The following is a 15000-nucleotide window of genomic DNA, read 5'->3' as shown; positions in this document are numbered from 1 at the left end:
TTTCCTAGATGCAACGACTTTCAGAGCAACTGGCTTGTTTTTGTTCAGAGTCTTTTTGTATCAGTTTCCGAATGCAACGACATTCGAAGCAATTATCTTGTTTTTATTTACTCTGAAGCCTTGGGTTATTAATATTTTACATCAATAAATTTATGGGTAATATTCAAACAGTTCCACAACTTCTGTAAACAATTTTGTAACATATGTAGTCAGTAAATATTTTTAAATCTTTACTGACAGAAACTGTGTCCAGTTTTCTTCCTAAGAATACAGCAAGATCCCAAAGATCGACGACAGTCATATGTTGTTTCTAAATGACATAACCACTGAATTCTAATTGTCTTGGAAATTTGTCTGATAACTCGAGTTGTACTGAATTAATGTAAAAATAAGATCGATATTCCGTGGCGTCATTCCTTTGTTAATTAACATCATGCAAAACTGTCAACAAGCTTTTGAATTTGGCTGTTCTCAGTAACAGTGAAACGTGCGAATTAAAAATCTACCAAATCTACTCTGGCTAAAGATACTCAATGTACTCACTCGACTTGTCAGTACGAAATATAGCAAGATGATAATAAAATATTTACGTCACCCCTTCAACCGTGGTAAAATTGTCAAATTAGATTATCTCACGGCAATGAGGTATCTTTATCAGAGAGTGAAAACCAAATGTGTAATAACCGTTATTCGATCATGAAATGTATGTGTGGTGCGTCGCAATCTACAATGGGGAAGCCATACTGTCAATAGCCGACGAGATTCCCGGTTGATATATAATAGAAATCGCATATTAATACGATTCCATCTGCACCCATGCGGAAGTTGCGTCCACATAAACATGAGAGCATTATGCAACTATGAGAACCATTAGCCCCCACCCTGGTTGGACAAAACAGGTTCGTTGTTGTTTTTATTTTGTCGTCGATACGCGTGGAGTAGTGACGTCGAGTCGTCGTTTGTTGTCCTCGTCGGCCACCGTTATGTTTATCTACACATTTATTTATTTCTAATCAAACGCAAAGTAATAGTACAGGCGAACTGTTGTAATTTTGAAAACAAATCCATGAAGTGACTTGTCGAAGACCGAGAGGGCGTCTGCTTGGCATTCGGGAGGCGCCTAACTCAAGGTTGTTTTGACATTTGCGTCCTTGCACCCATGCCCTAAAGCTGCCGTTCCGTTGCCACACTACTGCATGGCACTGACTGCTTCGCGGTTAGCTTTTCCTGCCCATAAAGCCCGTACTACATTTGGCACATTTTTTGCAGTTATCACCTACACACACACACACATATATATACACATAAACAGACATACATATTTACGAGTAACGGCCACTGGTTTTGCCTACAAGTCACTCAAGAGAGATTATGTGCTGTCTGGATAAGGCAGTATAAATGAGGTGTTCTGTGTCTTCTGTGTGGCGACTGCATCTGGGGTAATTTAACCCTGTGGTCAGGCCTATTCAGTGTTGGTACTGTTTCAATGCCTGGGCGCAGACAAGCTAGAGAGTTTCTTGTCTGCCGTGGGAGGGTTACTCGAGTGGGCGAGTCATCGGTTTTGAAGTACCTGTTCTGTGATCTGCTTGTGTAAGTGTTTTGTATAGATGTGTTGCGAGGTATATGTAATAGGTTGTTGTCGATGTTTTAGATGTATACCGCTGGTATTTTTTTCTTTCTTTTTTTGTTAAGTTGATTTATTTCTCTATGTATTGTAATTTGCACTGTGATGTCTTTGACTGGTTTCTTTTGTCGCATTGGAAAAGGGTATATTGTTGTCCATTAGTGTTAGGAGTCCATCTTTGTGTTGTGTGTTGTCTTCCCTGATTGCGGTGTACACTTTGAATGTGGGTAGTGTGGTTTGATGTGTTAGTTTAGTTTCCTGTATAAGTATGGTATATTTATGTAGGAGTTGCTGCTGTGTGTACTTGCGATCCTCATGTTTATTTGCAATATGTACAGAGTGTGTTAGGTTTTTTAATGTGTGTGTGTGGGCTCCAAGTGTTTGTGAATGTGGTGTATGTTCGATGGCTACAGAAACTGCAGGTGTGTAATTTATTCATTTATGTGTTTGCGTATTTATTTTCTTATTTATTTATCTGTTGTTTGTTTTCAGGTGGTCGAGAGAAGTGGGCTCAAGCATCACATCTAAAAATATAATTTGTCTTTCGTGGAACACCCGTACCAGTTGTGGGGTATGGAAAGGACAATTCCAGGATACAAAAGAATATTGTAGGCAATGAACCTCCTATTTGGTCCATTGTTTATGGTACAAGTAGCAAGAAGCATTCAAATAGGAATACGTTCAACAAAAAGAAACGTTGAAAAAAGCGTAGTCAATAAACGTCAACAATGTCTACCTCCGATAAGAGAAGGACTCGTTTTGAAAGTTACTTAAATTAAGAAAATGTGTATGGTAAATCAGATACAGGAGTTAAAAATGGGAACACATGGTAGAATAAATTTCCAATTTGCGATAGAATAGCTAAGAAAGTAAATGAAATAAGTGAAAAATGAAAATTCTAAAAAAAAAAAAAATGTTTCGGATCATGAATCCAAATTTTGAGAACTTGAGACAAACTAAAAAAATCCCAAAACATTGTTTATAAATCCAGAATAGACCCTATTAAAAAGAGAAATATATATAAATGACAACAATAATTGAATACGATAAAGAAAACTCGCATCAAAAAGGCTGGTCGACATGACAGGGAGAAGAACCAATCAACTTTAAAGAAACAGGATTGAATAGAAGAACGGGTAGTGAATAATATAAAGAATTTCTTGACAGGGGAGGTTGTAGAAAAATTAAATATGTTATTGTAGTAGGGTTGAGGAAAACATTAATTCACGGAGGGAAAGGAAATATCACGAACTACAAAATGCTCAAGAAACTGCATCCATAGTTCTAGGAACGGATTCCGTTGCGCATGATCATGTTAAAGATGTGGATAGGTTAGGTTAGTGCACAGAATATGGAGTTATTCCGTTAGAAAATTAGTTCAAGTCACCAATCACGGCAAACGAAGTAATTAACAGACACTACTGAGGAAGAAAGATGTGAAAGAGCTTGTAGGTGAAGCCAAGGTTAAGAACGTGAATAGAACGGAAGAAACAGCATCGAATAGGAAGAGAACAAAACTGTGTAAGAATATAATTTGCATTTCCCAGTGTAGATAGCTATCAACGAGATTAAAAATTTATAATTACCTGATAATAATCAAACCGATATTCTGTGCCTAGTCGAGATCAAACTAAAAAAAAAAAAAAAAAAAAAAAAAAATCTACAACTTAGAAATGGTAGATATGGCATATGCATGCACTCTGGAGTTGTGATAAAAATCGTGAAATGGGAGGCGAGGTGTTGATAATTGTACAATATTATATAAAATTAGATGAAGTAATACTGAGCCAAGACAAAGCTGAGTCGATAAACCCTAGAATTTAAATCATAGGACAACATAAGAGTGACTTCATGGTAGCATATATATCACCCAAAATGTGATATATACGCTTAATGTTATTCAAATTTACCTAATATGTTATATTTACCTAGATTTATGTTTCAGATTACATACAAGATTAATCAAGCATGCCACGAATCAAAGGAGCAGTAGACCTATCTGAATTTCAGTGAGGTCGTATTGTGGGTCAACATGAAGGTGGACTTAGTCAACGCAAAATATCTGATAATCTGTCAGTACCCCTTTCCACTGTTAATAAAGTGATCGTACAATTTACCAGAGAGGGCAAGAAGGGTACAAAACCTCATTCAGGTCGTCCTGGGTCCTCAGAAAGAACCTTGCGTCTTGTCCCCCCCCCCCCCAAAAAAAAAAAAAAAAATGTCGAAGAGAATCCACGTTGCGCTGTCAGGTATCTCCACAAACTGAGTTACTATGGCAGAGCTGCAAGAAGGAAACCACTCCGTCCAGCCAATATCAAGCGCAGAAAGGATTGGGCTCTTGAGATGGTGGAGAGACCTGTGGCCTTTTAGAACACTGTCATTTTCTCTGATGAGTCACGATTTACATTATTTTCTGACAGTGGAAGAGTGTGGGTCTGGACACTCTGTAGTCAAGAGTTTGACCTCAAAAGACTGCAGCCAACAGTGAAACATGGTGGCATTTCAATAATGGTGTGGGGTCCAATTTGGAGCGATGGTCGATCAGAGCTTGTGGAGTGTCAAGGAAACATCAATTCAGGCAAATATGTTTCTATATTAAAGGAAGGACTCATTCCAATATTCTCCAGTGGTAAAATGAGTAAAGATGTCTTCCTATTTACGGAAGATGGAGCTCCTTGGCACACTGCTCAAGCAACACAAATTTGGTTGAGCCGAAATGGGATCAGGAAACTTCCATGGCCAAGTCAGTCCCCGGATATGAACCCTATTGGACACCTTTGGGGCATATTGGACCGACAACTTCGAAAAAAAAAAAAATCAAAGCCCGAACTCTTAGGATTACTACGGGAAACATGGGAAGAAATCCCTCAAGATGATATTTGGGAATTAATCACTAGCATACCTAGAAGGGCCCTTGTATTGAAAAAAGCAAAGGGGATGTCAACCAAGTATTAGTTATTCACATTGTGACCATTTATAAGCACTTTAATTGTATCAATTGCTTGTTTAGTAAATTAAACGATTTCTCTTGGTGTCTATTCAATTCTGTCATGTCTGTGTATTTACCAAATGTTGGAAAAACTCGGTTAAAAACTACTATAATAAAAAAGTAGAACAGCAATGAAAGCCAAGGATGTAGTATGGAAAAGTTAAAGATAGAAGACAAAATAACTATAGAGACGAGTTAGAAATTATTACAAGAGAATCCTTAGTGAAGATGAGAGCCTTATTTTTTTACATATATGATCCTAAAATGTTCTACAGTCTTTTTTCATGGTAACTGAGACAGAAATGATCTCCAAATTGACAATAGATAGAAAATTTGTGAAGAGACATCAAAAAGAGCCGAATTAACAAAATTGTTCAACAAGTCAGGAAGTCTCCACTAGAAAATTATCTACAACTATAAAGAGGAGTAAACAGTAATGTCGGGCAATATGAAATAAATATGGAAACAAAGGAAGTACGCAAACTAGTGGACACACAAGGCATGAGTTGGTGGAAACTTAAGTTAGATGCTCAAAAAGTTCAGAAACGAACGGGTGGACAATATTTGTGTGTTCACTTTTATAGAAACTGGAGTATGCTTTAGAGATGGGGTCTTTGAGTGGATAAAGGTATGACAAGTTACGCTTACATGTTTGGGGGGGTTATAACAGCAACAAGGAGAAGAATACACGAGGGAAAGATTAAGATAACGAGATCTTTATGACTAGCTCACGATGAGACTGGTTACATTACCACAGTAGAGAGTGGTTTTCGCACCAAGTGCACTAACTAGTATTTAAAGATTTGATACAATTTAAACTTACACTTAGTTAGTTAGAGTTAAGATGGGGGAGAGGGAGGTAAGGGGGGATTTTGGGGCCTTAGTGGAAAGAAAGAATGAAATGGAAGGAAGTTAGAGTTATGATAGATGTGGGGCCACTTCCTCGGTTTTTTAATTTATACTTACACATTTTTAGTTAGAGTTAGAGGGCAGGATAGATAAGATGGGGGAGAGGGAGGGAGGGGGGATTTGGGGGTTAAGTGGAAGGAAAGAATGAAATGGAAGGAGGTAAGAGATTCGTGCATATTTCTTAGGGACAGACAAATGCTGTCCCTCTTTTCAAAAAGGGTGTTACATCTTCTGTGCACAACTATAGACAAATCAGTTTAACGATGGTTATAGGTAAAATGCTGAAATCAATAATAGCTAATAGAATCAGAGCTCACATCGAGAGGCACGATATGATTCGTGACTCACAGAATGGGTTCACCAAGGGTAGGTCATGTGCAACTAATCTTTTATCTTTTTACATTAATGTCTACAAGGCGGCGGATAACAATGATAGATACGACGTTATTTGCCTTGACTTAAGCAAAACATTCGATGGGGTGCCACACAAGAGAGTACTAAATAAAGTCAAAGCCCATGGCATAGTTGGAAAAATGTTTGAATGGATTAGATCATGGCTTAGTGACAGAAAACAGCGGGTCACCATTAACGGTGTAAAATTCAGAAATGGTAATGTTATTAGTGGAGTTCCCCAGGGCTCGGTTTTGGATCCCCTATTGTTCATTATGTATATAACCGATTTGGACAATGAAATTAATAGCGATGTTAGTAAGTTTGCGGACGACACTAAAATAGGACCCCATATCAGGTTTGGGGAAGTCGTCGGGATAGTGCAGGGAGATCTTAACAAATTGTTTGCATGGCAAATTGTTTGCATGGCAAATTGTTTGCCATGGCAAATGAACTTCAGTATCTCAAAGTGCAGTGTGTTAAACGCAGGTTTACACAATCCAGAAAACAGGTATAGCTTAGACAACGTCATTACAAGGAAAACAGAATCTGAAAAAGACTTGGGAGTGCTAATGAGTCCTAACCATAAATTCGGGAAACAGTGCATTAGTGCCAGGAACATAGCTAACAGAGTATTAGGATTTTACTGAGACGGTTACAAACAGAAGTGCAGATGTAGTTATCAAACTATATCTGGCGATAGTTGGACCCATCCTTGACTTTACGGTACATTTTTTGGTCTCCGTCCTATTGAATGGATATTGATTCCCTGGAATCAGTACAAAGGAGAATGACCGAAATGATACATGGGCTCAGAAATTTATCATACGAAGGCAGGCTTAGGCACCTTAAGTAAAAGCAGCAACGACTGCAACAGCACTGTAGGAGAGAGGCCAAACTCAGAGTATGGGATCCAATGTATTTTAACGTTTCGCCCAGCAGGGCTTCTTCTGAAGAAGCCCTGCTGGGTGAAACGTTAAAATGTATTGGATCCCATACTCTGCTTTTGGCCTCTCTTCTACAGTGCTGTTGCAGTCGTTGCTGCTTTTACTCATCTGTTCGTAGCCTGCAAACTTCAGTATGGATCCTGATAAAGGTTATTTCTGAAGAAGCCCTGCTGGGCGAAACGTTAAAATATATTGAATCCCATACTCTGCGTTTGGCCTCTCTCCTACACTTAGGCACCTTAATGTGCACTCTTTGGAATGACGTAGAATGAGGAGTGATCTAATAGAGGTATGCAAATGGGTCAAGGGCTTTAACAAAGGTGATGCAAACAAGGTCGTCATATTAAGTCAGTAGGCAGGTATCGTAGTAATGGGTATAATTTTGACAAATTTATATTTAAGAAGGAAATAGGCAAGAGCTAGTTTACCAATAGAGTGGTTAACGAATTGAATAGACTTAGTGACCATTTAACGAGCGCTGAAACAATCGGTTGTTATAAGAGAAGGTTAGATAACTTTATGGATGGGGATGATAGGTGGTAATGGACATGGAATTGCCTAGTGTAGGCCTTATGGTCTCTTGTAGTCTCCTTCTTTCTTATGTTCTAATGATTCAATGACCATTTATCCTGGAGGATGAATTATGTCTCAATACTGTGGTTGTCTTGAGTATGAACTTGAAAGACGTAAATAATCTGTGTCAAACTTGACTTTATAGTCAACAAGTACCTGCCACGGGAATCTTTATTGTTTTGGACGACTTCAGTCTTGTTTCTGGCAGAGGGAAAGTTGGTTTTGAAGTATTTGTTGGCACAATATGGCGCTAGAAAACAGGGTCACTGACAATTCTCTTTTTTGAACTTTGCAAAATCCAGAACGTTGATGACTACTTACTACTGATTCTAGAGATGAGAACCACAGATATGGAATTGATATAGCAATGCCGGAGTGACAAAAGAAACCAATCAAATATTTGCTCATATTTACTGGAGGATTCTGCATAACTGCAGGATCTACCGAAATAATCAGTTCTTTGGGACTGATCATAGAACTGTGGTCGCAACAGACTGCATATGAAGTTTATGAGAATCCCTAAATGTAATCCTCTTGTATTCTTTCTAGCCACTTCCATACGGTGATGCCTACGTAGGCGGCATGAGGAGCAAGTACGTACTCGATTATGCCGACGTCGGCATCTTGATTATATTTATTGTAGTCGTACCTACGTAATTTTCATTCTCTCTAAACTGGCTTCATCAATTTTCTATGGTTATCAAAATACACGGGTGAAAGAGAACGAACGATTGAGCACTGACTTTATTTTTTATAATGCGATTATTATGACGCAACATCGCACGTCGGGCAGTTAATGCTGCCAGACGTGCGATGTGCCCCGGAGTGAAGAGGCTAGCTAGAGAGGCTCAGGGATGACGCGTACGGCCAGGTGTATGCTGCGGCAATCTTTAATAAACTCAAAGCCCATCGCACCCTAGAGAACCCTGAAGAACTGTGGGATAACTTCAAACGTGAAACGCTGGAAGCTACTGAGTATATTAGAGAGCGTTTAAAGTCGAGAAGTAGTGTGGTATCGCGTGATACACTGAAGAGTATAGTGATGAGCTATGCTGCCAGACTGGCTGTGCACCTGAACGGCACAGGAATCAGAAACAACAGTTTAGAACTCTCATGAGGATGGATAAGGGGAAGTACTCTTGAAGAATCACTAAGAATGTCGAGGGCCATTTTAATGCAATGACTTCAAGCCTGCTTGCCGAGCCCTGGAGAGACTCCGCTCCAGATCTATGACCCAGAAAAGCCCCGTCCGATGAGCAAATAGTTTCAGATGTGGAGGAGTGTAAACTCTTTGCCTAGTACCTTGAGCAGTTGTACATAAACCTCCGAACGACCACCTTCCCTTCACTGGTGTTCAATTGACGGTTGGCGATCTACCAATAGATAAAACTCCACCCTAATTAAGAGTGATCGAAAAAGCTGTAAGTTAAAGGCTGGAAAAGCAACCGGCATGGGCAACATCAGGGAGGAGTTGCTGAATGCCGGAGGTGAGGCTATAATCTGTGGGGTACATGTGGTGATGTCTGGAGTTTGGAATTCCGGCACCATTCCCAATAACTGAAAAAGGGTCTAATCGCCCCATGTCTGGAAGAGGAAAAATGACCGGAAGGACTGCAACAACTATCACCATATTACATTGCTCAATGTGCCAAACAAGGCCCTTGCTCCTTTGTTGCTGGTGTGGCAACTGTTGCAGTGTCCTCTTACTGCACATAGCTTAATTGTAAATAAAATTTGTAATCTTGGTAAAATGATTATTGTACGTCAATTATAATCAAATCATATATTGTAAATATTGTATCACATTCAAGGATGGCTATCATATTGTGGAATCTATTTGTACATAACATTATTTGCATACTTTGTACAGAACATTAATGTATTCATCGTGTATTATGTATTTAATGGCGGAGGGATACATGAAAACGGTATTAAACTAACCGAGCAAGTGGGTCTGCCCCACACCTATCATAACTCTAACTTCCTTCCATTTCACTCTTTCCTTCCACTAAACCCCCACATCCCCCCTCCCATCCTCTCCCCCATCTTATCTATCCTGCCCTCTAACTAAATGTAGGTCTGCATTAAATGTGCATAGTTCTAATCCATATTTCTATGAATACTTCACACATCGTGTAAAAATAACATCACTTTTCTATTCCGTGATCCCTGTAGTGCTGCCTACTACAGTGGCACGGCCTCGTTTACAACTGCTAAACATTCAGAGGTCTGAACAATCAGGGTTCACGACCGTCAAGTCAGCAACTGATTGGATCCTAATGCTTCATATTCTTGTGGAGTACCGACGTTAGCTTCTATTGGGATTGCTTGCACTCTATGGTAATTTCAAGATGTTTGACTTAATGCATCGTGGGGTGCTCTGGGATCTTCTACGGATCCGAGGTATTTCTGCGAGAATTAATGGCTTGATGCCTGACTTATACTCAGGAACAGAGACTGCTGTGACGTGAAGAGGAGGCATACATAGTTTATTTTCTGTTAATTCAGGGGTGAGACAAAAGTGCGTCCATGCCCCAACACTTTTAGCACCTGCATGGACTGGGTATTTGAGAAAGCTGTCCATCAATATAATTTAAGAACATCCACCTGCATCGCGTAGGCCAATGACCTTGTATTTACTTTTAGTGAAGTCGTTGGGGATCCTGGTTACAGTCTTTGAGTCACTACCCAAATAGCTTGGAATTCAGATCTCCTGAAAAAGGTCCAGGTAACTGGGGGCTAACTGGTTGACACAGATACATTTGCCCATGCATGTGGCAAATCACTGAGGCCTTGAAAAGCTTCACATATTTTGGTAGGGGAGTACGCAAAAGTGCCTGGTCATGTCAAGAAGTCCTTCGAAAGACTGACATTAGCCGTGGTATTATGGACTCGCTCAACCGCAAGTATATGCCGTTGTCGATACTTATGTAGGAGACCTAAGCTTCACATATTTTGGTAGAGCAATACACAACAGTACCTGGCCATGTCAAGTCCTTCGAAAGACTGACATTGGCCATGGTATTATGGACTCGCTCAACCGGGAGTATATACTGTTATCGATACTTATGTAAGAGATCTAAGATCCTAATCTCAAATTAGTAGCTTGTGTTCTTTGTTTTGTACGGTTTGTGAGTCTTGTTTTGTACGGTTTGTGAGTCATGGACAGGACAGTGAATGTCGATTTGAAGAGACGTCTTGACGTCTTTTGTACCGATTTCGGAGACCCATAGCGTCTTGCTGTAATGACTCTATATCAAACCAGATACAATTCCATGAAACTCACCCGTCGGTAGAGAAGGCGAAGGGGAGCTCACAGAAGGATAAATATGAAATGTCAATGAGAGGGGAAAAAATAATCTGTTCATGCTTAATGATAACTAATTGGAGTAGGGGTGGCCATTAAGATCAAGGCAAGAGCATGGAGTTCCATCCAACCCATGCGTTTCGACCTCTTTAGCGGCCCCTTCTCGTGGAGAACCTGAAGAAAGCCAGTCGCCCGCAGCTGAAGATGGGATCGCAGAATCGAAACGTTTGGACTGAATAAACCTCATACTATAACCATAACATTAATTTCCACTTCATGTCCAACTTCACTTGCTATCTTTTTACATCCATCTTCTTTTTTAGTGTATATGAGAATGTACGCGTTATACAAATAGACACACATTTCCAATTACAATAATACAGCTGAAACATGACTACTTACTCTTCTCACCACATCCAAATTCCTCTTCGTCGTCTATTACTACTATCATCTGCTGTAGTACAGTGGCGGTGGTCGCGAGTTTTGTCATTCGTTTCTGTGCCTGCTGCTGCTGCTGCTCTCGTGGTCGACTCCTTGGGTAAGAGCGACTAACTTCGCCATGCTTCTCCTCCGGCTGCTAACAGACGACAATCAGACCAATGGAAGGACGAACACATAGATGCTTTGTACGCAAAACAAAATCCTTCCTTCCTTTCACGGCTTCTTCAGCTTTTCCTTGACCACATAATTTATTTGCTATATTTTATTCTTTATTACGCCCGCGGCTATCGTCACTCTAATGTATACTGTTGTCACTATAGGTTGTGCATAGTTGTAGTCATTATAGTCGATCGAATGGGATAAGGTCAGAGAGGCAGCAGCACCCACTCTGTCCTAGCAGGTCAGAGGCCATGTCTTCAATCATCATTTAAATAATTCTAGATGAAACAATATTTGTCTCTGGGGTAATATGACAATGATTAATCAGATATTAGTTGTTGCACACAGCCATTCTGACATTATCGAACTCAAAAGACTATAGTTGAGTACACAAGAAGTCGACAAAATTACCAGATGAATCACTATTTTTTCTAATTATTTCATTCACCTATTTACATGACAGCACTCATATTTCTGGATGTGTGTGTGTGTATTCACCTTGGTCTTTGGATCACGTGTTGGACTCGTGATCGACAGCTATTTCCCTCCCGGAAGAGAGCTCAGAGCTCGTATGACCGATCTATGGGTAATGCTATGACCTTTCACACACACACACACACACCCAACTCCCCGCCCACGAGAGTCAGAGTAACGACCCGAAGCACAGCGATACCGAAATAATTTCGGCCCTGGGCAGGATTCGAATCAGGTACTGCGAGCACTACCGTACTTTCCGGTCCAGCGCTCTACCAACCTCGCCACCGTGTGTGTGTGTGTGTGTGTGTGTGTGTGTGTGTGTGTGTGTGTGTGTGTGTGTGTGTGCGCGCGTGTGTGTGTGTATTACCTATTTGTTTCATCTCTTAAACTATTGAAGGGTTTACGCACTTGTATGGAAAATTGAAACTTATCACAAACTTCAATAACTTTCTTTTTAGATTATTACATCTCATTCTAAACTCATGTATGGTTCTAGTTGTGTGAAAATCTGTATATTTTTCTCTTCGATCTGCGCGCACGTGTATATATTTTTGTTATTTGTATACTGGCCAAATTACCCGCGCGTTGCTGCGAGTTCGTGAATCATCCCTAACCTAACCATACTCCACCTAACTTTAACCCTTAACCCTAACCAAAATATATTTTAAATGAAACATAGTTATCCAAGTACCTGGAGTGATAGGAAATCAGAATAGATATGGTTATGGGGGTCTATCTGCACAACCCTAGGAGTTCGTGAACATACAAACAAATTGACAGACAAATGAAAGATAGTAATCCAAGTACCTTGGGTTATAAGGTTTCAGAATATATATGGTTATAGGGGTCTATCTACAAAAACCTAGGAAGAGTTTGTGAATAATCTCTAATCTAACCATACCCCACCTAAATTTAACCCTTAACCCTATCCAAAATATATATGTTCATGAAAATGAAATATAGTTATCCAAGTACCTGGAGTGATAGGGTATCAGAATATATATGGTTATGGGGGTCTATATGCAAAACCCTGGGAGGAGTTCCTGAACAAACAAATAAACAAACAGACAGACAGACAAATGAAAGATAGTTTTCCAAGTACCTTGGGTCATAAGGTTTCAGAATATATATGGTTATAGGGGTCTATCTGCAAAAACCTAGTAGTTCGTGAATAATCACTCACCTAACCATAACCCACCTAATTTTAACCCTTAACCCAAAGCAAAATATATATTTTTTTAAATGAAATATAGTTATCCAAGTACCTGGAGGGATAGGGTATCAGAATATATATGATTATGGGGGTCTATCTGCAAAAACCTAGGAGTTCATGATCAAACAGACAGACAGAGGCTACTACTTTATTATAGTAGATATTGTTCGTGCTTATGTGTGTGTGATTCACCATGGTCTTGGATCACGTGTTGGGCTCGTGATCGACAGCTATTACCCTCCCGGTAGAGAGCTCAGAGTTCATATATGACCAATCTATGGGTAATACTGTGACCTTACACGCACACACACAACTTCCCGCCCACGAGAGTTGGAGTAACGACTCAGCGCAGCGACACTGAAATTATTTCAGCCCTGGGAGGGATTCGAACCCGGACCGCCGTAGTGGCGGCCGGGGACTCTACCAATATGCGTGTGTGTGTTTGTGTGTGTGTGCTTGTACGCGCACATGCACTCATATATTCACCCATTTACCATATATTTACCTAATTGTTATATGCTGGAAAAGAGTCCTACCTCTTATTCTTCAGCTTCTATATCTAGTTTTGAATTCGTTAATGGTCTTATCTTTGGTTATTTCGGTTTCTGGGTTATTCAGTGAGTTGATACACCTAAATGGACAATTTTTTTTTTTTTTTTTTTTTTTTTAGTTTGTTCCCATGATTTCATGGTTCTCTTTTGCCTCAGAGCAAGACAACTATGCCAATTTTATCCCTTCCCTTTTATGATCTGAAAAACTATTATGAAATCACACCTTTCAATCTTCTTTCATATACACATACATATATATAGATATATATATATATACATATATATATATATATATATATATATATATATATATATATATATATACACATAATACTTAGATCCACTCTTGGAGAAAGATATGCTGAGATACAAAATAAACCGTATATTTCGACTACAGACTGTGATCCTCTTCAGCAGGTACATATATAGAGTTGGAAAACAAGAAGATATATACAGAGGGAAATTACAACAAAGGGGAACTAGGGAACTCTCAAGTCACATGCCCTTGATGATGTCGGGCATTTTGTTCCTTAAAGATAAATTTGTTTACTGCCATGCTAGTGATAGAATCTAGTGACCATTGACCTTTTGATATGTTGAAATTTGGAAATTGTTTGATAAATAAAGATTCAATTTTTTTTTCTTTTGAAATTGAATTAGTATGTACTCAATTACTACGAATAGGTTACCAGAACTGGTTTTTGACAAAAGCCCTCAGTAAAGCAAAATCCAGTTATTACAGAACATCAAAAATAGTGCTAAATTTTCCTGAGATACATTTTTTTTATTAAACTTCCATTCAATGATTCCATCCATGCCTCTTCAAAATTACTAACCAGCAAACATATTAAAATTATAATTAGTTACCCTAATAGTATGTTAAAAAAGTGGTAAATGTCCATCACAGAATTCCTGAGAATTACCATGTCTTGATTGTGAGCATGTGCACTGGGAATAAACGGGACGTGATCTAACCACAAGGATAAATGAGCATAAAAATTCTGTAAATCATGGTCAAGAAAATTCAACTGTATTCCTCCATTCGAGCCTGTTAGATCACGGAATAGATTGGAAGAATGCAGCCATAGTGTATCAATCACACTGTAGTTTCAAAAGAAAAAAATGAATCTTCATTTATCAAGCAATTTCCAAATTTCAACACATCAAAAGGTCAATGGTCACCAGATTCTATCAATATCTTGGTAGTAAACAAATTCATCTCCAAGGAACAAAATGTCCAATTCCCATCAAAGGTATGTGACCTGAGGCTTCCCTGGTTCCCTTTTGTTGTAATTTCACTCTGTATATATCTTCTTGTCTTCCAACTCTTTGTATGTACCTGCTGAAGAGGATCACAGTCAATGGTCGAAATATACGGCTTACTCTGTATCTCGGCTTATTTTTTTTTTCCGAGAGTGGG

The 15000-nt window shown here is 39.2% G+C and overlaps 1 protein-coding gene across 2 annotated transcripts in view; it reads right to left on the bottom strand.

Annotated features, from left to right (window-relative positions):
- Positions 1-15000, bottom strand: part of LOC143036865 (uncharacterized) — a 108951-nt gene that overhangs the window by 92352 nt on the left and 1599 nt on the right. The window contains exon 2 of one of the 2 annotated variants that reach the window (XM_076204764.1): positions 11142-11639. The gene's annotated coding sequence lies outside the window, so the exon portion shown is untranslated. The remainder of the gene's footprint in view (positions 1-11141; positions 11640-15000) is intronic. The other variant, XM_076204772.1, reaches the window with a different exon arrangement.

The sequence above is a fragment of the Oratosquilla oratoria genome, chromosome 2 (genome assembly GCF_046742065.1).
Source record: "Oratosquilla oratoria isolate Oo_2021 chromosome 2, ASM4674206v1, whole genome shotgun sequence".
NCBI classification, from domain to species: domain Eukaryota; kingdom Metazoa; phylum Arthropoda; class Malacostraca; order Stomatopoda; family Squillidae; genus Oratosquilla; species Oratosquilla oratoria.
The sequence above is the reverse complement of the archived record's forward strand: the minus strand, read 5'-3'. Positions and strand labels throughout refer to the sequence as shown.